Source organism: Pseudorca crassidens, chromosome 1 (genome assembly GCF_039906515.1).
Source record: "Pseudorca crassidens isolate mPseCra1 chromosome 1, mPseCra1.hap1, whole genome shotgun sequence".
NCBI lineage: Eukaryota > Metazoa > Chordata > Mammalia > Artiodactyla > Delphinidae > Pseudorca > Pseudorca crassidens.
The window spans coordinates 33,438,828-33,464,579 of record NC_090296.1 but is presented as its reverse complement, the minus strand read 5'-3'; the positions used below and the strand labels follow the sequence as shown (position 1 = coordinate 33,464,579).

The 25,752-nt window shown below is 38.6% G+C and overlaps 1 protein-coding gene across 4 annotated transcripts in view; it reads left to right on the top strand.

Moving 5' to 3' along the window:
• Nucleotides 1-25,752, top strand: part of EXD2 (exonuclease 3'-5' domain containing 2) — a 94,238-nt gene that overhangs the window by 28,887 nt on the left and 39,599 nt on the right. The window contains exons 1-2 of one of the 4 annotated variants that reach the window (XM_067732367.1): nt 5,502-5,579; nt 18,655-18,713. The exons of 1 other annotated variant lie outside the window; for it this stretch is intronic. The gene's annotated coding sequence lies outside the window, so the exon portion shown is untranslated. Of the gene's footprint in view, nt 1-5,441; nt 5,580-18,654; nt 18,714-25,752 lie in introns of those variants that run through there. 2 more of the 4 variants (XM_067732377.1, XM_067732352.1) reach the window with 2 other exon arrangements.

Genomic DNA, 25,752 nt, shown 5'->3' with positions numbered 1-25,752 from the left:
TCTCCCAGGAAGATTCAGCCTTTCAGTCTTTCAACCCCTATTGTTAGATGAACTTGTCTCACTGGGGGATGTATGTGTCTCACCCTCACTGTAAGGAGGCTTCATGAATTTCTTCTAAATGAATTCAGGCATCTTTCCCAAGAGGTAGTCTCATTCCAGCTCCTTAAGAGAAAAAAAAAGTTCTGATTCTCTAAACCACCAAAAAAGGATACCTTTTCTCACTTGCTGACAAATAGTCTTTTTGTGTTTCCAACTAGCTTGTAAGCTTCTTGAGTGCATAGCTACATATTTTTATAATCTGTATAGTACCTAATAATATTACAAAAGTTTATAGATGTGACCAGCAGGCAGAAAGGAGCAATAGAATTTCAATGGAAGGAAATAGGATATTCAGAAGGAGCCTATTTAGTGGTTCCTCAAAGTTTTGACCTTTATCTTCAAGACACTGAACAAATCCAGTAAAGGGTATCCACTTTTTTTTTTTTTTTTTTTTGCGGTACGCGGGCCTCTCACTGTTGTGGCCTCTCCCGTTGCGGAGCACAGGCTCCGGACGCGCAGGCTCAGTGGCCATGGCTCACGGGCCTAGCCGCTCCGTGGCATGTGGGATCTTCCCGGACCGGGGCACGAATCCGTGTCCCCTGCATCGGCAGGCAGATAGATTCTCAACCACTGCGCCACCAGGGAAGCCCAGGGTATCCACCTTTATTGTACATCTACTGGGCACTGTATTCAGCAGGTTTAAGTTGACCTGGGTGGCATGCATTCATTATTAGTATCTTTCATGTCCTGTATCACTTAGGGATTGGGTTCTATTGCTAGTAACAAAGACTTGACTGCATGGCTTAAAAAAATTAATTTATTTTCTCATGTAAAAGAAGTCCAGAGGTAGGCAGTTCAGGGTTAGTACAGACTATAGAGGGAATCAGGGGTCCAGGCTTCTTCCTCCTTTCCACTCCACCTTTCTAGGTACCTGGCTTCCATCTTCAAGGTGCCACTGCAGTGGCAGAGGGCTGTGGAGTGCCAGCCATCAGGTCCTAGTCTCAGCAAGAAAGAAGTAGAAGGGTAATGACAAAAAGGCAAAAAAAAAAAAAAAACCCACCCAAAAACGCCCCCTTTTTAGTAACTTTACCCAAAGTCCAATGCAAAAACTTGTTTATACCTCATTGGCCAGAACGTAGTCACATGGCCACCATAATTATTCACAATGGAGACAGAAAAATGCATTTTTTAGTGCATTTAATACCCTGACTTCTGTTACTAAGTAGAGAGGAGAATGGATATTGGGTAGGCCACTAGCACTTCTGCCACAGTTCCTCTTAAATTTTCTGTACATGATGTCCTAATGCTTGGCATTAAGTTGTCCTTGGAATCAATAAATAAATGAATAAACCATTTTTAGATAAATCAAGCAGTTCACAGCATGATCTCTTTTTTTTTTTTTTGTAGTTAATTGACTTTATTACTAGAGCAGATTTAGGTTCAGAGAAAATTCTAACATAAAGCACGAGTTCCCATATGCCTTGCCCCCAACTCCCCCCGCCTTGTCACACAGGCACAGTTTCTATTAACATCTTCCACTGGTGTGGTATGTTTGTTACAATTGATGAACCAATATTGATACATTATTACTAACTAAAGTCCATAGTTTAGGATTTTCTCCTTGTGCTGCACAGTTCTATGGGTTTTAATACATGCATAATGTCATGTATCCACCATGACAGTATCATACAGAATAGATTCACTGGCCTAAAATCCCTCTGTGCTCCACCTATACACCCCTCTCTTCCTCCCCAGGAACCTCTGGCAACCACTGATCTTTTTACTGTCATCATAGTTTTGCCTTTTCCAGAATATCATGTAGTTGGAATCACACAGTATGTACCCTTCTCAGACTGGCTTCTTTCACTTAGCAATATGCATTTAAGGTTCCTCCACGTCTTCTTATGGGTTGATAGCTAATTTCTTTTTATCACTGAATAATATTCCATTGTATGAATGTAATACAGTTTTGTTATCTATTCACCTATTGAAGAACGTCTTGGTTGCTTTCAATTTATGACTAAAGCTGCTATAAACATTTGTGTGCAAGTTTTTGTGTGGATTAAGTTTTCAACTCATTTGTGTAAATACCTAGGAGGATGATTGCTGGATTGTATGGCAAAACTATGTTTAGCTTTGTTAAGGAACTGACAAAGTATCTTCAGAAGTGGCTGTACCATTTTGCATTCCAGCCAGCAATGAATGAGAGTTCCCGTTGCTCCATATCCTTGTCAGCACTTGGCACTGTAATGTTTGGATTTTAGCCATTCTAACAGAATTTACAGAATCAATGAAATACTGGTATCCCATTATTGTTTTAGTTTACAATTCCCTAATAACATATAATGTTGAACATCTTTTCACATGCTTATTTTGGATATCATATAACGTCTTTGAAACGTCTATTCAGATCTTTTGCCACTTTTTAATTGGGTTGTTGAGTTTCAAAAGTTCTCTCTGTATTCTGTATAACAGTCCTTTATTAGATATGTGTTTTGCAGATATTTCCTCCAAGTCTGTGTTTTGTCTTTTCATTCTCTTGTATAATAAATTTTTGGCATAAAGTCATTCATTATATTTTCTAATTTCTTATATCTCTGCTGTATTTTGTTATGTTCCCCCTTCTAATCCTAGTATTATTTATTTGTTGTTATTTCTCTTCTATCTAGATCAATCTGACAGAACTTTTTTCATTAGTGTTTTCAAAGATCTAACCTTAGTTTTGTTGGCCATATGAATAACATCTTTTTCTATTTTATTAATTTATTCTCTGATTTTTGTTATCCTCTTCCTTCTAGTATTTTGGATGTATTCATTTGTTTTTTCTAATGTATTACCTGATCACTTATGTAATTTTTAATCTTTCTTATTTTCTAGTGTAAAAAGCATATAACGTTATCAATTTACATGAATCCTATATATTTTCATATATGTATAGTATTTATTATTACTTCTCAAATTTAATATTATAAATTTTCATTGGGATTTCTTTTCTGAGCTTTAAATTACTAAGATTTTTTAAAAAAAATTCTCCAGGGGCTTCCCTGGTGGCGCAGTGGTTGAGAGTCCGCCTGCTGATGCAGGGGACACAGGTTCTTGCCCCAGTCCGGGAAGATGCCACATGCCGTGGAGCGGCTGGGCCTGTGAGCCATGGCCGCTAAGCCTGCACGTCTGGAGCCTGTGCTCCGCAACAGGAGAGGCCACAACAGTGGGAGGCCCGTGTACCGCAAAAAAAAACACAAATTCTCCAAATATATGGAGTTTTAAAAACAATCATTTTATTATCGATTTCCAACTTAATTGTAATGGTGTCAGAAAATGAGATCTGTATGATAGCATTTTTTTTTCAGTATGTAGAAAGTTGCTCAATGGCCTAAATTAAAATTAATTTCCTTAAATCTTTGTTTTTAAAGTATGTGTGTGCTTAAAATACTGGGTGTAGAGTTTATACATGTTCCTTAGTAAATGTTAATTAATAGTGTTGGAGACAATCCTGCAATCACTGGTGAGTCTTGGATGTCTTTTCATATTTAAGAGTGCTATAGGCTGAATGTTTTGTGTCCCTTCAAAATTCATATGTTGAAAACTAACTCCCAACATAATGGTATCAGGAGGCAGAGGCCTTTGAGAAGTGATTAGGTCATGAGGGTGGAGCCCTCATGATTGGGATTAGTGCCTTATAAAAGAGGCCCAAGAGGACTTCCCAGTGATTAAGACTGCATCCTTCCAATGCAGGGGATGCAGGTTCAATCGCTGGTTGGGGAACTCAGATCCGACATGCTGTGAGGTGTGTAAAAAAAAAAAAAAAAAAAAAAAAAGAAAGCCCAAGAGAGCTCCCTACCCTTGGTTAAGTGAGGACACAGTGAAAAGACAGCTGTCTATAAACCAGGAAGTAGGCACTCACCAGACAATAAATCTGTCAGCACGTAGATCATGGACTGTGAGAAATAAATTTCTGTTGTTTATAAGCTACCCAGTCAATGGTATTTTGTTATTACAGTCCAAAGGGACTAAGACAGAGTGAAGTACTAAAAAGTTGACTGGAAATTATTTATGCATAGATGGGGCTTGTTGACTGGGCCTTAAATGTAGGGTGATTGCTTATGGATGTAGACAGTTTATTATGGGATCCCTCAAATGATATATCCTTCCATTCTAATCTAATTTCTATCCTCTAAAATTATACTGATATTTGTTTGACTGCTATTATCGCCTCTCCTGTTCTTTTTCTTCTTTGGGCTTATAAACTTTTCACTCCTTTATTTTCATTAAAAAAAAACAAACAAAGAAACCCCCCCAAAAAAACCATCACTTTTTATTGATGTATGTATGCATTCAGAAAACCAACATAAATATGCAACCTGAACACACATGTAAACCAGCACTCAGATTAAGAAACAGAACATTATTAGCACTTCAAGAACCTCCCCATGTTCTCTTCCAGAGTCACTACTCCACTAAGAGTAATCACTACATTTGTTACCCAACCATACTTGGGTCCGCTCACCTGCGCATAGTAAAGCCAATCTACTGACACTGGATTGTGGTGTAGGAAAGTGCAGCATTTATTGCAAGACACCAAGCAAGGGTCCAGGCAGCTAGGGCTCAAAAGATCTGAACTTCCTGATGGCTTTCAGGGAAAGGTTTTTAAAGACAGGGTGTGGGAAAGGGGTGTGGGTGTGAGTGATCAGCTCGTGGACATTCTTCAGATGGGTTGGTGATGAGGTACTAATAATACTACTGTCTCATGAGGTTATGAATATTAAATGAGACAAAATATGTAAAACATTTTGCAAAGTTCCTAGCACACTGTGATCACAGTCATCAAATGGCAGCTATTATTATCCCTTATATTGTTTATGCACGTCTCATTTCTCCTATTTTACACATTCTATGACAAAGCAACAGCACATAGCACACATTAGCTGCCTCACAAATAACAGTTGCTGATAGACTGGGTGAATGAAAGTTTTTAAATATAAATGGAAGGTATTGTTATTGTTATAAAAGATGGCATAAATTATTATAATGGCTATAGTATAAAATGTGCTGCTAATGAGGAATACATTATTTAAACAAGTGTCTCTTCTATTTACCTTCATCATTTAACAGTTAAGAATATCTATGCAGTGGAGAAACACTACTGGAGCTAATTAGTAAGGACAGTTAGATGTCCCAGATTGCATTTGTAAGGGTTCCAGAGGCTTCTTTCTTTAAAACCAAAACAAACAAAAATATCACCTGGAAACAAAAACAAAAACACCACTTATCTGAAAAGATGTTAAGGTTTTCCAATTTTAACAAATCTTTTGTTCAGCAGTGGAGAAACTCGGGAGGCACCACCTGCCCCCAACTGCTTCCGTACAAGATGGCGTCGTCCATTTGTATACCCTGACTGGGGCTGTCCCTTCAGCCCGTCACAGGACCGGAAGTGGTTTCGGTCCTAGTGGATCCGGGTGGGTGCGCGCAGGTGGCCACAGAGGTTCCAGGTCTTCAATGCGAGGCGCCGCAGGTGTTCCCGGTGGGGTCCAGGGCCGCAGGTAAGCGAGGATCAGGGGCGGGCGAGGCTCTTCTCCAGACTTGTGCGAGTGGCGGAGGGGGTTTCCAGCGCGGATTGAGGAGAGGGCTCAGGAAGCTGGCGATGTCACCGTGTGCGGGGGCGACTGCTTGCGGGGACCTCGTTTTCCCCAAGCGACTTGGCCCTGCCCCTCTCCCCGCCCCGCTCGCCCGTGGCGGGGGCGGTTCAGCACCCAGGTGCGCTCCGAGGGCTGTCACCTCGGTCCGCGGCCTCCCACGCCCTTCCCTGGGCGCCTCCTCGGACCCCCTTTTGCTCTCTATAGGAGTACATACCAAACCTTCGTGGTTTCTTTTTTTTAATTTAATTTAATTTATTTTTTATTCAGCAGGTTCTTATGTTATCCATTTTATACATATTAGCGCATATATGTCAATCCCGGTCTCCCAATTCATCCCACCACCACCCGCCCCTCGCCTTCGTGGCTTCTTGACCCAGTTAGCTAAAACGGAGGCACCGCTCGCAGCACCTGGCAACTGCTTCGGCGCTGCGTGTTGCACGCGTCCACAGTTAACAGTTTGGTCCCCTCCATTCGTCCCCCGCCCCCACTGTTACCACCTCTTTCCTCCCAGACCACACCCGCTGCTCCGGGCCTTGCTGGGAGCCACCTCCTTCCCTTTTCGCATCCCTGGAATAGATCAGAACCAGAACGTTAATGATTATTTATTACAAAATTGATATCTGCTCGTTTAAGTATAAACGAAACCCAAACCTTTATAACCTTTTAATGTATTAATGGACGCAAACTCTCTTAGATACCCATTCCTTGAAAACACTATACCGTATTTTTTTAGTTTCATTGCAAGGGTAGAAGGAACAGTACTGAAAGGTTTTGTTAATATCGAAGTTACGAGGTACGAGAGAAAAGAGGTTTAAGAGGGGGAAGGAATTATAAATTTTGGTCAAGTTGAGTTTGTTTTAAAAAATGTATTTATTCTGTATTTATTTTGGTTGTAGTCCATGCATACAATCATATCAAAAATTTAAAATAGATCCTCTTTGACCTATCTCTTTACATCTCCATCTTTTCTTCTTTAATCTCTTGACCCCAGGTAAAAACTGTTATCAGTTTGGGGTGTTTTTTCTATTTCTTTGTCTTTACATTTATTGATATGTGTTTGTACATATAAATATGGAAGGTTTTGTGTTAAACTTTTACAAATCTGGCATATTGTACCAATTCAACAACTAGACTTTTTATGCTTAAAAATGGGTCTTGCAACTTTTTCTTTGTCAATATGTAGACATCTAGCGTATTCGTTCTACCTGCTCTGTAAATTTCAGAGTGTGTTAAGATCCCATTGTATGTGAGATACCATAGGTTGCTTACAGTTTTTCACCATTAGGCACAGTGTCGCAGAGAATATCCTTACACCTGCGTCTGTGTGCTTGTGTGAGCGTTTGTCAAGGAGAGAAACCTGCAGGTGGAATTAGTGGGTAGGAGGGTGTGGATGTTTAATGCCAAACTGCCCAACAGTGTATAATCATACCTATTTCCCCAGCTCTTTTAAACATTTGATGCTATCAATCTTTTTTACTTTTGCCAACCTGATGGGTGGAAAATGACTCTAATTTGGTGTTTTAATTTGTATTTCCCTAGTCATCGGTGAGATTGAGCATCTCTTCATGATTGTTGGCTGTTTGTATTACCTCTTTTGAGAAATGTCTCATTTCTATTGGGTTATCTTTTATATATGGTAGTGTTTTTTTATGGTATTGTTTTATATATTCAGGATATTAATCTTTTATCATTCATATATGTTTGAAATATTTATTCCCAACATACTGCATTTTAAAGTTGTTACTTACCTTTTAACCATAGAGCATCTTTGTAGAACAAAAGTTGTAAATTTTATGTTTAAATGTATCAGTCTTTTACTATGTGTATTTTGTATTTTGTGGCTTTCATTCCTTATCCCAGTGGTTCTCAAATGGGAGCTATTTTGCTTTCTAGGAGCAACTTGGCAATGTCACGAGACATTTTTTGGTTGTCATCTAGTGGGTAGAAGCCAGGGATGATGTTAAACATCCTACAATGCACAGAAAAGCCCCTATAACAAAGAATTTTTCTGGCCTAAAATGTCAGTAGTGCTGAGGTTGAAAAACCCTGTTCTACCTTGAAGCAGAGTTTTCTCTTATGAGTATGTTTTCTCCTGTAAGTTGTTATATGGTAGAGTTTTTCTCTAATTCCTGTGTGTGTGTGTTTGAGTGTGTGTATGTGTGTGTGTGTGTGTGTGTGTGAGAGAGAGAGAGAGAGAGAGAGAGAGAGAAAATGGTGTGTGCCTTACTCTTTCCAAGCAATGTCACTCTGAATGTCAGTCCATTCTTGACCCACTAATCTAAAATGACGCATTTATCATGTACTAATTTCTCACCCACATAGTGTCTGTTTCTGGTGTCTGTTTCTGGACTCTCTTCTGTTCTATGTCCTAATTTTCTATTTTGCTGGACCAATACCATAACATTCTATATCAAATATATATTATACTTTGATATCTAGTAGTATAAATAGTCCTCATGATTATTTTTATTGTTATTTTATTAGACGTCATATACTTTATCAGCTCACATACTCATTATTTAATCAGTGTTTTGGTGGTAGTCTTACAATTTATTTTCCAGATTAATTTTAGAATCAGCTTGTCAAGTAGTTTTTTTGTTTTTTTTTTGTTTTTGTATTGTTTTGTTTTGGCTGCATTGGGTCTTTGTTGCCGTGTGTGGGCTTTCTCTAGTTGTGGCGAGCAGGGGCTACTCTTCGTTGCGGTGCATGGGCTTCTCATTGCGGTGGCTTCTCTTGTTGTGGAGCACGGGCTCTAGGCACGGGGACTTCAGTAGTTATGGCACGCAGGCTCGGTAGTTGTGGCACACGGGCTCAGTAGTTGTGGCTCACAGGCTCTAGAGTGCAGGCTCAGTAGTTGTGATGCATGGGCTTAATTGCTCCGCGACACATGGGATCTTCCTGGACCAGGGATCAAACCCGTGTCCCCTGCACTGGCAGGTGGATTCTTAACCACTGCGCCACCAGGGAAGTCCTCAAGTAGTTTTTTTTTAAAGTGGCTTTATTGAGATGTAATTCACATAATTTGTTGTTTAAAGTGTACAATTCAATGATTTTTAGTATATTCACAATTATGCAGCCACTACAACCTAATTTTAGAACATTTTTATCATCCCCCAAAGAATCCCATACCTATTAGCAGTCACTCCCCTTCCCATTCCCCAACACCCTAGCCCTAGAGAGCCACTAATCTTTCTGCCTTTATAGATCTAAATATTTTGTATAAATGGAATCATACAATTTGTGGTATTTTGTGATTGGCTTCTTTCACTTAGCATAATGTTTTCAAGGTTCACCCATGTTGTAGCATGTGTCAGTACTCATTCCTTTTTATTGGTGAATAAAATTGTATCATATGGTGTATTTGTTTCCTAGGGATATGGTATTGAAGTAACGCAAACTGGGTGGCTTAAAATAACAAATGTATTCTCTCACAGCCCTGGAGGCTATAAAGTCCAAAATCAAGGGGTCAGCAGGACTGTGCTCTCTCTGAGGGCTCTAGGGGAGGATCCTTTCTTGCCTCTTTCTAGCTTCTGGTGGTTGCCAGCAATCCTTGGCATTCTTTGGCATTCCTTGGCTGCAACTGTGTAACTACAACTTCTGCCTCTGTTTTCTTCACATGGCCTTCATCCCAGAGTGTCTATCTTCACATCGTAATTCTCTCTGTGCAAGTCTGTCTCTGCGTCTCTTCTCCCCTTCATGTAGGACACCAGTTATATTGAATTAAGGGCCCACTCTACTCCAGCAGGACCTCATTTTAACTTAATTAGGTATGCAAAGGCCTTTTCCAAATAAAGTCACATTTGTAGGTAATGGGGGTGAGGACTTTTAGCATATCTTTTGGGGGAACACAATTCAACCCATAACATTATGGATATGCTGTATTTTATTTATCCATTCATGAGCTGATGGACATTTGGTTTGTTTCCATTTTTTGGCTATTATGAATAATGCTGCTATGAACTATTGGGTGGACATGTGCTTTCATTCCTCTTGGATATATACTTAGGAGTGGAATTGCTAGGTCACATGGCAACTCTATGTTTAATCATTTGAGGAACTCCCAGATTATTTTCCAAAGCAGCTGTACTATTTTCTGTCAACATCAGCAATGTATGAGAGTTCTAATTTCTCCATATTATTGCCAGTACTTATTAGCTGTCTTTTTAATTAGAGCCATCCTCATGGGTGTGAAGTAGTATCTCATTGTGCTTTTGATTTGCATTTCCCTAATACCTAATGATGTTGAGCATCTTTTCATGTGCTTATTGGCCATTTGTATATCTTCTTTGAAGAAATGTCTATTCAGATTCTTGCCTGTTTTAAATTGGTTTGTCTTTTTATTATTGAGTTATGAGTTTTTAAAATTTATTTTATTAAAAAAATTTGGGGGGTCTGTGTTGGCTCTTCTTTGCTGCCCATGGGCTTTCTCTAGTTGCAGTGAGCAAGGGCTACTCTCTGTTGTGGTGCGCGGGCTTCTCATTGCGGTGGCTTCTCTTGTTGCAGAGCATGGGCTCTAGGCGTATAGGCTTCAATAGTTGCAGCATGTAGCTCAGTAGTTGCAGCACGTGGGCTCAGTAGTAGCGGCATGTGAGCTCTAGAGCGCAGGCTCAGTAGTTGTGGCACATGGGCTTAGTTGTCCCATGGCATGGCATGTGGGATCTTTCTGGACCAGGGATTGAACTCGTGTCCCTGCGTTGACAGACAGATTCTTAACCATTGCGCCAACAGAGAAGTCCCATAAGAGTTTTTTATATAGTCCAGATACATGCCCTTATGAGATCTATGACTAGCAAATATTTTCTCCCATCCCATGGGTTTTTTCACTTTTTTGATGGTCAATTCATTTTTTTGTTTCTTTGTTTTTTTGTTTTTATTTCCATTACTCTAGGAGGGGGATCAGAAAAGATCTTGCTGGGATTTATGTCAAAGAGTGTTCTTCCTATGTTTTCCTCTAAGAGTTTTATAGTGTCCCATCTAACATTTAGGTCTCTAACCCATTTTGAGTTTATTTTTGTGTATGGTGTTAGGGAGTGTTCTAATTTCATTCTTTTACATGTGCTGTCCAGTTTTCCCAGCACCCCTTATTGAAGAGACTGTCTTTTCTCCAGTGTAAATCCTTGCTTCCTTTGTCATAGATTCGTTGACCATAGGTGTGTGGGTTTTTCTCTGGGCCTTCTATCCTGTTCCATTGATCTGTATTTCTCTTTTTGTGCCAGTACCATATTGTCTTGATTACTGTGGCTTTGTAGTATAGTCTGAAGTCAGGGAGTCTGATTCCTCCAGCTCTGTTTTTTTCCCTCAAGACTGCTTTGGCTATTTGGGGTCTTTTGTTTCTCCATACAAATTTTAAGATTTTTTGGCTTCCCTGGTGGCGCAGTGGTTGGGAGTCCACCTGCTGATGCAGGGGATATGGGTTTGTGCCCCGGTCTGGAAAGATCCCACATGCCGCAGAGTGGCTGGGCCCGTGAGCCATGGCCGCTGAGCCTGCACGTCCGGAGCCTGTGCTCTGCAATGGGAGAGGCCACAACAGTGAGAGGCCCGCATACCACAAAATAAATAAATAAATAAAAATTTTAAGATTTCTTGTTCTAGTTCTGTAAAAATGCCGTTGGTAATTTGATAAGGATTGCATTGAATCTGTAGATTGCTTTGGGTAGTCTAGTCATTTTCCCAATATTGATTCTTCCAATCCAAGAACATGGTATCTCTCTCCATCTGTTGGTATCATCTTTAATTTCTTTCATCAGTGTCTTATAGTTTTCTGCATACAGGTCTTTTGTCTCCCTAGGTAGATTTATTCCTAGGTATTTTATTCTTTTTGTTACAATGGTAAATGGGAATGTTTCCTTAATTTCTCTCTTAGATTTTTCATCATTAGTGTATAGGAATGCAAGAGATTTCTGTGCATTAATATTGTATCCTGCAACTTTACCAAATTCATTGATTAGCTCTAGTAGTTTTCTGGTGGCATCTTTAGGATTCTCTGTGTATAGTATCATGTCATCTGCCAACAGTGACAGATTTACTTCTTCTTTTCCAATTTGTATTCCTTTTATTTCGTTTTCTTCTCTGATTGCCAGGCCTAGGACTTCCAAAACTATGTTGAATAATAGTGGTGAGAGTGGACATCCTTGTCTTGTTCCTGATCTTAGAGGAAATGTTTTCAGTTTTTCACCATTGAGAATGATGTTTGCTGTGGGTTTGTCGTATATGGCCTTTATTATGTTGAGGTAGATTCCCTGTATGCCCACTTTCTGGAGAGTTTTTATCATAAGTTGTGTTGAATTTTGTCAAAAGCTTTTTCTGCATCTATTGAGATGATCATATGGTTTTTCTTCTTCAGTTTGTTAATATGCTGTATCACATGGATTGATTTGCGTGTATTGAAGAATCCTTGCATCCCTGGGATAAATCCCACTTGATCATGGTGTATGATCCTTTTAATGTGTTGTTGGCTTCAGTTTGCTAGTATTTTGTTGAGGATTTTTGCATATATATTAATCAGTGATATTGGTCTGTAATTGTCTTTTTCTCTACTATCTTTGTCTGGTTTTGGTATCAGGGTGATGGTGGCCTCATAGAATGAGTTTGGGAGTGTTCCTTCCTCTGCAATTTTTTGGAATAGTTTGAGAAGGATGGGTGTTAGCTCTTCTCTGAATGTTTGATAGAATTCACCTGTGAAGCCATCTGGTCCTGAACTTTTGTTTGTTGGAAGATTTTAAATCACAGTTTCAATTTCATGACTTGTGATTGGTCTGTTCATATTTTGTATTCCTTCCTGGTTCAGTCTTGGAAGGTTATACCTTTCTAAGAATTTGTCCATTTCTTCCAGGTTGTCCATTTTATTGGCATAGAGTTGCTTGTAGTAGTCTCTTAGGATGCTTTGTATTTCTGCGGTGTCTGTTGTAACTTCTCCTTTTTCATTTCTAATTTTCTTGATTTGAGTCCTCTCCCTCTTTTTCTTGATGAGTCTGGCTAATGGTTTATCAATTTTGTTTATCTTCTCAGAGAACCAGCTTTTAGTTTTATTGATCTTTGCTATTGTTTTCTTTGTTTCTATTTCATTTATTTCTGCTCTGATCTTTATGATTTCTTTCCTTCTGCTAACTTTGGGTTTTGTTTGTTCTTCTTTCTCTAGTTCCTTTAGGTGTAAGGTTAGATTGTTTATTTTAGATATTTCTTGTTTCTTGAGGTAGGCTTGTATTGATATAAACTTCTCTCTTAGAACTGCTTTTGCTGCATCCCATAGGTTGTGGATCATCGTGTTTTCATTGTCATTTGTCTCTAGGTATTTTTTGATTTCCTCTTTGATTTCTTCAGTGATCTCTTGGTTATTTAGTAACGTATTGTTTAGCCTCCATGTGTTGTGTTTTTTACGGTTTTTTCCCCTGTAATTGATTTCTAATCTCATAGTGTTGTGGTCAGAAAAGATGCTTGATATGATTTCAATTTTGAAAAATTTACTGAGGCTTGATTTGTGACCCAAGATGTGATCTGTCCTGGAGAATGTTCCGTGCACACTTGAGAAGAAAGTGTAATCCTCTCTTTTTGGGTGGAATGTGCTATAACTATCAATTAAATCTATCTGGTCTATTGTGTCATTTAAAGCTTGTGTTTCCTTATTAATTTTCTGTTTGGATGATCTGTCCATTGGTGTAAGTGAGGTGTTAAAGTCCCCCACTATTATTGTGTTACTGTCAATTTCCTCTTTTATAGCTGTTAGCAGTTGCCTTATGTATTGAGGTGCTCCTATGTTGGGTGCATATAGATTTTTAATTGTTATATCTTCTTCTTGGATTGATCCCTTGATCATTATATAGTGTCCTTCCTTGTCTCTTTTAACATTCTTTATTTTAAAGTCTATTTTATCTGATATGAGTATTGCTACTCCAGCTTTCTTTTGATTTCATTTGCATGTAATATCTTTTCCCATCCCCTTACTTTCAGTGTGTATGTGTCTCCAGGTCTTAAGTGGGTCTCTTGTAGACAACATATATATGGGTCTTGTTTTTGTATCCATTCAGCAAGCCTGTGTCTTTTGGTTGGAGCACTTAATCCATTCACTTTTAAGGTAATTATTGATATGTATGTTCCTATGACCATTTTCTTAATTGTTATGGGTTTGTTTTTTAGGTCCTTTTCTTCTGTTGTGTTTCCCACTTAGAGAAGTTCCTTTAGCATTTGTTGTAGTGCTGGTTTTGTGGTGTTGAATTCTCTTAGATTTTGCTTGTCTGTAAAGCTTTTGATTTCTCTGTCGAATCTGAATGAGATCCCTTGCTGGGTAGAGTAATCTTGGTTGTAGGTTCTTCCCTTTCATCACTTTAAATATATCATGCCACTCCCTTCTGGCTTGTAGAGTGTCTGCTGAGAAATCAGCTGTTAACCTTGTGCGAGTTCCCTTGTATGTTATTTGTCGTTTTTCCCTTGCTGCTTTCAATAATTTTTCTTTGTGTTTAATTTTTGTCAATTTGATTACTATGTGTCTCAGCATGTTTCTCCTTGGGTGTATCCTGCCTGGGACTCTCTGCACTTCCTGGACTTGGGTGGCTATTTCTTTTCCCAAGTTAGGGAACTTTTTGACTATAATCTCTTCAAATATTTTCTCAGGTCCTGTCTCTCTCTCTTCTCCTTCTGGGACCCCTGTAATGCGAATGTTGTTGCATTTGATGTTGTCCCAGAGGTTCCTTAGGCTGTCTTAATTTATTTTCATTCTTTTTTCTTTATTCTGTTCTGTGGCGGTGAATTCCACCATTCTCTCTTCCAGGTCACTTATCTGTTCTTCTGCCTCAGTTATTCTGCTATTGATTCCTTCTAGTGTAGTTTTCATTTCAGTTATTATATTGTTCATCTCTGTTTGTTCGTTCTTTAATTCTTCTAGTTGTTTGTTCTTTAATTCTTCTAGGTCTTTGTTAAACATTTCTTGCATCTTCTCGATCTTTGCCTCCATACTTTTTCCGAGGTCCTGGATCATCTTCACTATCATTATTCTGAATTCTTTTTCTGGAGGGTTGCCTATCTCCACTTCATTTAGTTGTTTATCTGGGGTTTTATCTTATTCCTTCATCTGGTGCATAGCCCTCTGCCTTTTCAGCTTGTCTATCTTTCTGTGATGTGGTTTGTGTTCCACAGGCTGCAGGATTGTAGTTCTTGCTTCTGCTGTCAGTTCATTTTTTAAAACTTTTTTAAAAATTAAGTTTGCATTTAATTTACTACATTATTTTGAGTATTTGAGTAAAACAATCTCTTGTTTATTAAAGAAAAATAGGGTAATTATCGTACCTTCTGTAGAGAGTTGTTGGAAAGATTAAATGAGTCATGTATATATGAGTATACATGAGTATGCATGTAAAGAGCCTGGCACATTATATGTGCTCTGTAAGTGACAGCTGCTATAATATATCTGTGCTCTTCAAGTCTTTTTCTATATCTTCAGTAAAGCTTTCTGTTTTTATTCATATTGATCTTGAACATTTCTTGTTGAGTTTACACCTAGGTTTGTTCGTGTACATGTGGTGGTTGTTTAAATACATGTGGCTTGTGGGACTTCCCTCATGGCACAGTGGTTACGACTCTGTGCTCCCAACGCAGGGGGCCTGGTTTCGATTCCTGTTCAGGGAACTAGATCCCACATGCATGCTGCAACTAAGAGTTTGCAACTAAGAAGCGCTCGAGCTGCAACTAAGGACCCTGCGTGCTGCAAGTAAGACCTGGAGCAACTAACTAACTAAATAAATAAAACAAAAAACATGTGGCTTATAGTTTTAAAACAGCTTATATTGCTATGGGATTTTCTTCATACCGTTATAATGGGTATGGAAAGCTATTGATTTTATATTCATCAAACTTTCAAAATTTTAAGTTGTAAAAGTTGTGACTTGTTTACTAATCCAGGTGATTCCAATGCCGCCATTCTGTTAAGAGCTATTCTTTTCCATTCTGCCTTCTTCTGCCCTGATTTGGATCTTCTTTCCCTCTTGGCCGTGCTATTGTGAGTCTTCTAACAGGTCTCCTTGCCTCTCGCCTTGCCCGCCTGCAGTCCAGCACCCACACTGCCACCATGGTGTTCTTTGAAATAGGAGCCTGAACTTGTCACTTCCCTTATAAGTCTGTTATTGGCTCTCCATTACCTATAAGGTTTTATCTTTCAGGGTAATAGAAGGCTCCTCACAACTTGACCTGTATCTACTCCTTCTCGCATCATCCCTCTCTGTTTCCTTACTTGCACGTTGTGCTCTAGCACAGTGCTAGCCAGTAGAAATATAATGTGAGCCCCATAAATCATTTAAAGCTTTCTAGTAGCCACATTAAAAGTATAAAAAGAAACAGGTGAACTTAATTTTAACCGGTTTTATTTAACCCAGTATATCCAAAATATTATTTCAACATAAGATGTAAAAAATCGGGAATTCCCTGACAGTCCAGTGGTTAGGACTCTGCGCTTCCAGTGCAGGGGGCACAGGTTTGATCCCTGGTCAGGGAATTAAGATCCTGCAAGCCACGTGGCACGGCAAAAAAAAAAAAAAAAAAAAAAAGATATAAAAAATCAATATGGAATTAATAGAGATAGAAAGTATAATAGTGGCTACCAAGAGTTGGGGGAGGGAGGAATGGAAAGTTATTGTTTAATGGGTACAGAGTTTGTTTGGGATGATGAAGTAGTTCTAGAAATGGATAGTGGTGATGGTTGCACAACCTTGTGAATGCAGTTATGCTACTGAATGTTACACTTAAAAGTGATTAAAATGGTAAATTTTGTGTTATGTATGTTTTACTACAATAAAAAAAGGTCACCTTAAAATATCAATTTAGAAATTATCAGTAAGATATTTTTTACTTTTTTTAAAGAGTAATTCTTCAAAATTTGGTATTTTGCACTTACAGTATGTGTTAAATTTGCTTGTACTCTTTCACGAGTACCACGATGCTTCGTGCCTTTTGTGTCCTTGCACGTGCTATTCCCTCTGCCTTGCGCACCTGGAGAATGTTTGCTCATTTTTTAACACCAGTACCAGTCTCAGTGTTCATCCCTCTCAGCGAGTGTTTCTCTTAATAATCCCCTTACTCTTTCCTCTTTGCCATCCCTGTACTCGTGTGTGCTTCTGTTGTTGGTGTTTCCTCACCAAATTGCAGCTTGTTCAATACATGCATTTTTCCTTTTCTGAATCCTGCATTTTTGAAAGCAGCTTGTGCCATTTAACTCTTTTTACCCAAAGTCTAACACAATGTCTGGTTTATTGAAAGTGCTACTTACATGTTTGCTGAATGAACCCCTTGGCTGGGAAAAAACCCACACAAAATCTCTCCATATAAAAATAAATTAGTAAGTTTTTTGAATGTTGCCAACAGTTCCCTCATACGGAGGTACCCCACTTGCTCCTTCAGTTTCCCTGTGAGGCCTTTCTTTTTCTCAGGCCACACATGATAAAGAATAAGTAGGAACCTGATAGCCTGGGAATTCTAGATCTGAGGGAGCCCTTCTCAATGGAAGCAAATCAATAATACTTTGTTTTTTCAACTTTTCTACTGTAACGTAACCTCATTTTAGTGTTATTAAACATGGAGATAATTTGAAATACAAAAATAAATTTGAAAAATGAATTAATAAAAACACATGTTAGATGCTGTTACTTTCTTTGAAGACAGAAATTCACTTTTCTATACAAAAACATGTTTAAGTTGGGAGGGAAGGCACAATCAAGATGAAAATTGGTTTCAAAGGGTAAAATGTTTGGCTGAAACAGACAAGAGGAAATTTAGAAGAAAGAAATGTAAAATTTTGGATTTAACTGCAAAGTATAAATTACAAGTATATAAAATGGGGAACTCAATATGATTTCAGTGAATTTTAATTTACCGCAAACTCTATGAGGGTCGTCAGTGTGATTCTGCTATTCAAAAACCTATCATTTCATCCATCATTAATAAAATATAGGGTCTAGACCCTGGGAAGTAATAGTACCAATGTAGTCCACATCAGTTAGAACATGTCTCAAGTTTTGAATACAGACCTGGGTGCCACATTTAAGAGATACCTTGACAAGCTTGGAGCCATTCAGAAAGATCTGGCCATAATGGCAAGTGGTCTTTAAACTAGGTCACAGGAAGCTGATTGGGTTAAGTAAAATGTACTAAGGGGAGTCATAAGAGCTATCTTCACATATTTCACAAACTCTAAGGAGGGAGTAAACACTTGTCATTTCAGAGGCCAGACTGAACATCAAAGAGAGCAGTTTCTATGTAGGGAACTTTTACAGAATGCAAGGACTTTTCAACAAAAACTGCCTCTTAAGGTGATGAACTCTGTTCTTGGATGTATTCAGGTAGAGATAAGGTCATGATCTGTCAGGATTACCGTGGAAAGAAATCTTGAATTGTGTGAGAGCTGAATTTGGCTTCTAAATTTTAACTCTATGATTCTTTGTTTTCCTTTAATAGTTCTGTGGTTTATAGAACCTCAGTAGTAGTCATAGCTAACATTTATTGAACCCTAATGTGCTAGCCAATATGCTGAGTATTTTGATCATCTTACTTAAGTCTCACAATAATCCTACATGGTAGGTACTATCCTTCCCATTTTACTGAGGAGGAAACTGAGGCTTAGAGAAGTTCAGTAATTTGCCCAAGTTTATATAGCTAACAATTGGCAGAGGCTGGATTTGAACTCAGGATATTTGACTCTAAGGCTCATGTTGTTATCCTCTACTTTATGCTATTCTCTAAACATTTTAACATATTTGTTTAATTCATTAAAATGAGATTTATTTCAAGAATATAATCATATGTCTTAAATGTTAAGTGGGGTATTTACTTTGCCTATCTCTAAAAAGCACCACTAAAAAAACTTATTTTTTTCTAATTATGAATATATACATACTCGTATAGAATTTGAAAAATCAAAACTATTTATAACCCTACTACTCTTAGGTAACCATTGTTATCGGTTTGATGTTGTTGTTTTACACAATTTTTTTTTTAAAAGAATGGCAGATCCTTTCAGTCACTGAAGATAGTGAAGCACTGAAAGCTTTGGATCCCCAGGCAAGTCCTTAGCGGGTGTTTTAGTCCGTTTGGGCTGCTGTAATAGAATACCACAGACTGGGTGGTTTATAGACAGCAGTTCTCACAGTTCTGGAGGCTAGAAGTCTGAGATCAGATTGCCAGCATGGTTGAGTCCTGATGAGAGTTCTCTTCTGGGCTGCAGACTGCCAACAACATCTTATTGTATCCTTTTATGGCAGAGGTCAGAGAGAAGCAAGGTCTCTCGTGACTTTTTAAGGGCACTAATCCCAGTCACGAGGGTGCCACCCTTTGGACCTCATCTGATCCTAATTACCTTCCAAAGGCCCCACTTTCTAATACCAAAAATTTAGGGTTGTGATTTCCACATGAATTTCAGAGGGACACAAACATTCAGTCTATAACACAAGATTTGATTTTTCTCACTCCTAACCTAGTATTGAACCATACTGCTTCTTTATAGTATGAAGGCTCAATAAGGGGAAAAAAATTTTGTTTCACGTGAATAAACGGATTTTTGTAATTTTGATAATTGAATTAGAAGTATTTATCATAGGACTTCCCTGGTGGTGCAGTGGTTAAGAATCCGCCTGCCAATGCAGGGGATACGGGTTTGAGCCCTGGTCCGGGAAGATCTCACATGCCACGGAGCAACTAAGCCCATGTGCCACAACTACTGAGCCTGTGCTCTAGAGCCTGCGAGCCACAACTATTGAGCCTGCAAGCCACAACTACTGAAGCCCACGTGCCTAGAGCCTGTGCTCCGCAACAAGAGAAGCCACTGCAATGAGAAACCTGTACACCACAATGAAGAGTAGCCCCCGCTCACCGCAACTAGAGAAAGCCCGCGCGCAGCAACGAAGACCCAATGCAGCCAAAAGTAAATAAATAAATAAATACACTTATTTATTTATTTATTTTAAAAAAGAAATATTTATCATAAAATGTTAACATATAATACCTTGAATTGAGTTTTATTCATTCAATAAATATTTATTGTTATCAGTTCTGTGCTACTTGCTGGAGATATTTATATATAAATGAAGAAACCAGTTAAGGTCCCTATACATGCTGGAGATATTTATATATAAATGAAGAAGCCAGTTAAGGTCCCTATTTTCATGAGGTTTACATTCTAGTGGGAAAGATAGACAATGAATGAACCAGCAGTCATTAAGTCTTTAGTTGGTCCAACAGGAGAAAAATCAGAAATATCCCTGAATTTTGACAATTGCATACACTTGTGTAACCCAAACCTCCATCAAGACATGAAACTTTACCACAGTTCCAGAAAGTTCCTTCATGCCTGAAATGCTCTTCCGTAGAATTTGTCATATCTGGCTTTTTTTGTCATTCAGTGCTCAGCTTAAATGTCTCTTCCCTGTACCCACCTCTCCCAGAGGCTACTATTGTTCATATTTTTTTCTACCATAGATTAGTTTTAGCTGTTCTAGAACTTTATATAAATAGAATTATACAGTATCTCTTTTATATCTAGCTTCTTTCACTCGGTCTAATGTTATTTGAGATTCATCCAGATTGCATGTATCAGTAATAAGTTCCTTTTTATTGCTGGTTAGCATTCCATGTAGATATACCACTAGGGCTGTTTCCAGTTTGGGGCTGTTATGAATACAGCTGTAATGAATATTCTTATACAAGTCTTTTTCTGGATATATTTAATTTCTCCAACTTGGGACTCAGAGAACTGTACCAAATCTGACCTCCTTCATCTTCCAAATCTTCATTATGTGGATATTGAGTTTCTCAATCCATCCTCTGTGTCTCTGTTCTTATATTTTCTCTCTCTTTATCTCCGTGATGCGTTCTGGGTGACTTCCTCAGATTTATCCTCAATTCGGTAACTTTTTCTCTCTCTCTGTATGTCTGATCTGCTGTTTAACCTGTCTATTAAGTTTTTAAAAAATTTTAACAGATATTTTTCATATCTAGAAATTCTACTTTTTGTTGCCTTCTGTTCATGTTTGGGATTTTATTTTCCTGAATTTCCCTGGTTGTTACTTTGAAGTCTCTTTCAGATCTCAGTTATAGATATTTTTTTGCTGGCTCTGTGAGCTATTATGATTGATTTTAGGGTTTTGGGTTTTGTTTTGTTTTCATTCGTTTGTGAGCACTCTTCTAGGGAGTGATCTTCGGTGGGAGTCCTGCATGTTTCCTGCATGGTAAAACAGTTTTTTTTTTTTTTTTTGGTAAAACAGTTTTATGATCCGCTCTGCCTGGTTCCAACAGAACGGACCAATTCTAAGCATTTTAGTTTTAGTTTCTTGGCTGAGGGTTTCCTTTCTCAAGGATAATGTGAACTTGGGTCCTTTATCTGTCCAGAGTGCAGGTTTGAGGGGCTGTCCTTTCATGAGGGACTCTGTTCATATTCCTTTTTTTTAATTGAATGAAACATTCTTTATATTCTATAATACTTTACAGTTTTCAAAAGTTTCACACACATGATTTCATATAATCCCAAAATAACCCCCTTTTTTCCTCCTACCCCTATATTGCCCCTCCCCCTTCCGTCTCCCCACTGGTAACCACTAGTTTGTTCTCTGTGAGTCTGCTTCTTTCTGTTTTATTCACTAGTTTGTTGTATTTTTTAGATTCCACATGTTGGTGATATTATACAGTATTTGTCTTTCTCTGTCTGACTTATTTCACTTTGTGTAATGCCCTCTAAGTTCATCCATGTTGCTGCAATGGTAAATTTTCATTCTTTTTTATGGCTGAGTAGTATTCCTTTGTATATACTGTATCTTCTTTTTAAAAAAATTATTGAAGTATAGTTGATTTACAATGTTGTGTTAGTTTCAGGTGTACAGCAAAGTGATTCAAATATAGACATCCTTTTTCAGATTCTTTTCCCTTATAGGTTATTACAAAATATTGAGTATATTTTGAGTACTAGGCTATACAGTAGGTCCTTGTTGGTTATCTATTTTATATATAGTAATGTGTATATGTTAATCCCAAACTCCTATTTTCTCCCTCCCCAACCTTCCCCTTCGGTAATCATAAGTTTGTTTTCTATGTCTGTGGGTCTGTTTTTGTTTTGTAAATAAGTTCATTTGTGTCATTGTTTTAGATTTCACAATTAAGGGATATCATATGATATTTGTCTTTGTCTGACTTACTTCACTTAGTATGAATCTCTAGGTCCATCCATGTTGCTGCAAATGGCATTATTTCATTCTTTTTTATGGCTTAGTATATGTACCACATCTTCTTTATCCATTCATCTGTTGATGGACATTTAGGTTGCTTCCATGTCTTGGCTATTGTAAATAGTGCTGCAACGAACATTGGGGTGCATGTATCTTTTCGAATTAGTGTTTTCGTTTTTGGGGGGTATATACCAAGGAGTGGAATTGCTGGGTCTTATGGTAGTTCTATTTTCAGTTTTTTGAGAAACCTCCATAATGTTTTTCACAGTGGCTGCACCAATTTACCTTCCCACCAACCCAGTATACAAGGGTTCCCTTTTCTCTGCATCCTCACCAACATTTGTTGTTTGTGGGTTTTTTTGATGATAGCCATTCTGACAGGTGTGAGAATGTGGTTTTGATTTGCACTTCCCTGATGATTAACGATGTTGAGCATCTTTTCACATGCCTGCTGGCCATCTGCATTTCCTCTTTGGAAAAACGGCTATTCAGTTCTTCTGCCCACTTTTTAATTGGGTTGTTTGTTTTGTTTTGTTTTTTCATGTTGAGTTGTATGAGCTGTTTATATATATTGGATATTAATCCCTTATTGGTCATATCATTTGCAAATATTTTCTCCCATTCAATAGATTGTCTTTTCATTTTGTCAGTGGTTTCCTTTGCTGTGCAAAAGCTTTTTGTTTTTGGCTGTGTTGGATCTTTGTTGCTGCGCACAAGCTTTCTCTAGTTGCAGCAAGCAGGGGCTACTCTTTGTTGCGGTGCACGGGCTTCTCATTGCAGTGGCTTCTCTTGTTGAGAGGAGTGGGCTCTACGCGCACGGGCTTCGGTAATTGCAGCACACGGGCTCAGTAGTTGCGGCACATGGGCTCTAGGGCACCTGGGCTTCAGTAGTTGTGGCGTGCAGGCTCAGCAGTTGTGGCTCACGGGCTCTAGAGTGCAGGCTCAGTAGTTGTGGTGCATAGGCTTAGTTGCTCTGCGGCATGTGGGATCTTCCTGGACCAGGGATTGAACCCATGTCCCCTGCATTGACAGGCAGATTCTTAACCACTGCACCACCAGGGAAGTCCCTTTTTTTAAAAAATTAAAAAATATATATTTTTAAATAAAAAAATTTTTATTTCTGTGCAAAAGCTTTTACATTTAAATAAATCCTGTTAGTTTATTTTTTCTTTTATTTGCTTTAGGAGATGGATCCAAAAAAATATTGCAATTTATGTCAAAAAGTGTTCTGCTTATGTTTTCTTCTGGGAGTTTTATAGTATCCAGTCTTACATTTAGGTCTTTAATCCATTTTGAGTTTATTTTTGTATGTGATATTAGAGAGTGTTCTAATTTCATTCTTTTACATGTAGCTGTCCAGTTTTCCCAGCACCACCTATTGAAGAGACTGTCTTTTCTCCATTGCATATTCTTGCCTCCTTTGTCATAGATTATGTAATCAGAGGTGCATGGGTTTATCTCTGGACTTTCTATCCTGTTCCATAGATTTATATTTCTGTTTTTTGTGCCAGTACCATACTGTTTTGATTACTCTAGGTTTGTAGTATAGTCTGAAGTCAGGGAACCTGATTCCTCCAGCTCCATTTTTCTTTCTCAAGATTGCTTTGGCTAGTCAGGGTCTTTTGTGTTTACATACAAATTGTAAAATTTTTTATTCTAATTCTGTGAAGAAATACCGTTGGTATTTTGGTAGGGATTGCATTGAATCTGTAGATTGCCTTGGGTAGTAAGGTCATTTTCACATTAATTCTTCCAATCCAAGAACACTATGTATCTTTCCATATGTTTGTATCATCTTCACTTTCTTTCATCAGCATCTTATAGTTTTCCAGGTACAAGTCTTTTACCTCCTTAGGTAGGTTTATTCCTAGGGATTTTATTCTTTTTGATGTGATGGTAAATGGGATTGTTTCCTTAATTTCTCTTTCTGATAGTTTGTTGTCATTGTATAGAAATGCATCAGTTTTCTGTATATTAATTTTGTATCCTGCAACTTTACCCAGTTCATTGATGGGTTCTAGTAGTTTTCTGGTGGCATCTTTAGGATAGTATCATGTCATCTGCAAACAGTGACTGTTTTACTTCTTCCTTTCCAATCTGGATTCCTTTTATTTTTTTTTTCTTCTCTGATTGCTGTGGCTAGGACTTCCAAAACTATGTTGAATAAAAGTGGTGAGAATGGGCGTCCTTGTCTTGTTCCTGATCTTAGAGGAAATGCTTTCAGCCTCCACCATTGAGTATGATGTTAGCTGTAGGTTTGTCATTTATGGCCTTTATTATGTTGAGGCATGTTCCATCTATTTCTTTGTATGTTTTTAAAGAATGTATACTCTCAAAATGCTAGGTGCAGAATTCTTTTTTTTTTTTTTTTTTTGTGGTACGCGGGCCTCTCACTGCTGTGGCCTCTCCCGTTGTGGAGCACAGGCTCCAGACGTGCAGGTTCAGCAGCCATGGCTCACAGGCCCAGCCGCTCCGCGGCATGTGGGATCTTCCCGGACCAGGGCACAAACCCATGTTCCCTGCATCGGCAGGCGGACTCTCAACCACTGCGCCACCAGGGAAGCCCTGGGTGCAGAATTCTATACATGTTCCTTAGAAAATGCTAATTAATGATGTTGGAGACACACCTGCAATAACTGGTGATTCTTGGATGTCTTTTCATATTTAAGAGTGCTATAGGCTGAATGTTTTGTGTCCCCTCAAAATTCATATGTTGAAAATTAACCCCAATTGGGGGGGCTTTGAGAAGTGATTAGATCCTGAGGGTGGAGCCCTCATGAGTGGGATTAGTGCCACTCCCTTCTGGCCTGCAGAGTTTCTGCAGAAAATAAGCTGATAGCCTTGTATATTATTTGTTGCTTTTCCCTTGCTGCTTTTAATATTCTCTATCTTTAGTTTTTGTCATTTTGATTACAATGTGTCTTGGTGTGTTCCTCTTTGGATTAATCCTGTATGGGACGCTGTGCTTCCTGGACTTATATGTCTGTTTCCTTTCCCAGGTTAGGAAAGTTTTCAGCTATTATGTCTTCAAATATTTTCTCAGGCTCTTTCTCTTTCTCTTATTCTTCTGGGACCCCTATAATGTGAATATTAGTGGGCTTGATGTTATCCCAGAAATCTCTTAGACAGTTCTCATTTCTTTTCATTCTTTTTTTTTCTGTTCAATGGCAGTGATTTGCACTACTTTGTCCTCCAGGTCACTGATCCATTCCTCTGTATCATCTAGCCTACTATTTATTCCTTCTAGTGTATTTTTCATTTCAGTTATTGTATTCTTCATCTCTGTTTGGTTGTTCTTTATAATTTCTAATTCTCAGTTAAAAAACTTCTAACTTCTCACTTTGTGCATCCATTTTCCTCCTGAGTTCTTTGATCATCTTTGCAGTCATTACTCAGAACTCTTTCTCAGGTAGATAACCTATCTTCACTTCACTTAGTTCTTCTTCTGGGGTTTTGTCTTGCTCCTTCATCTGGAACATGTTCCTCTGCTGCCTCATTTTGTCTAAGTTGCTATTTTTATTTTTATGTATGTTGTAGATTAGTTACATTTCTTCACCTTGAAGAAGTGTCCTTCTGTAGGAGATGTCCTGTGTGTCCCAGCAGTGAGCTCCTGTCTCATCACCCAAGCTATATGCTCTAGGGGTTCCCCTTAAGAGGGCTGGGTGGGTCCTTCTGTTGTGGTGGGCTGACTGTGTGGGTGGTCTGGTAAGCCTGGTCGGTCCCTAGTCTGGTTGGTTACCAGGTCCTGCCTTGTATGGATGCTGCTGGGTGCTGTTAAGAGGGCCTGGTAACAAGGTGACTGGCTTCAGAACCCTAGGAAGTCCTGGGGCTAGTGCTGGCTCCACTGGTGGGTAGTCAGGGTCCGGAGGACTCTGGGGCTGTTGCCT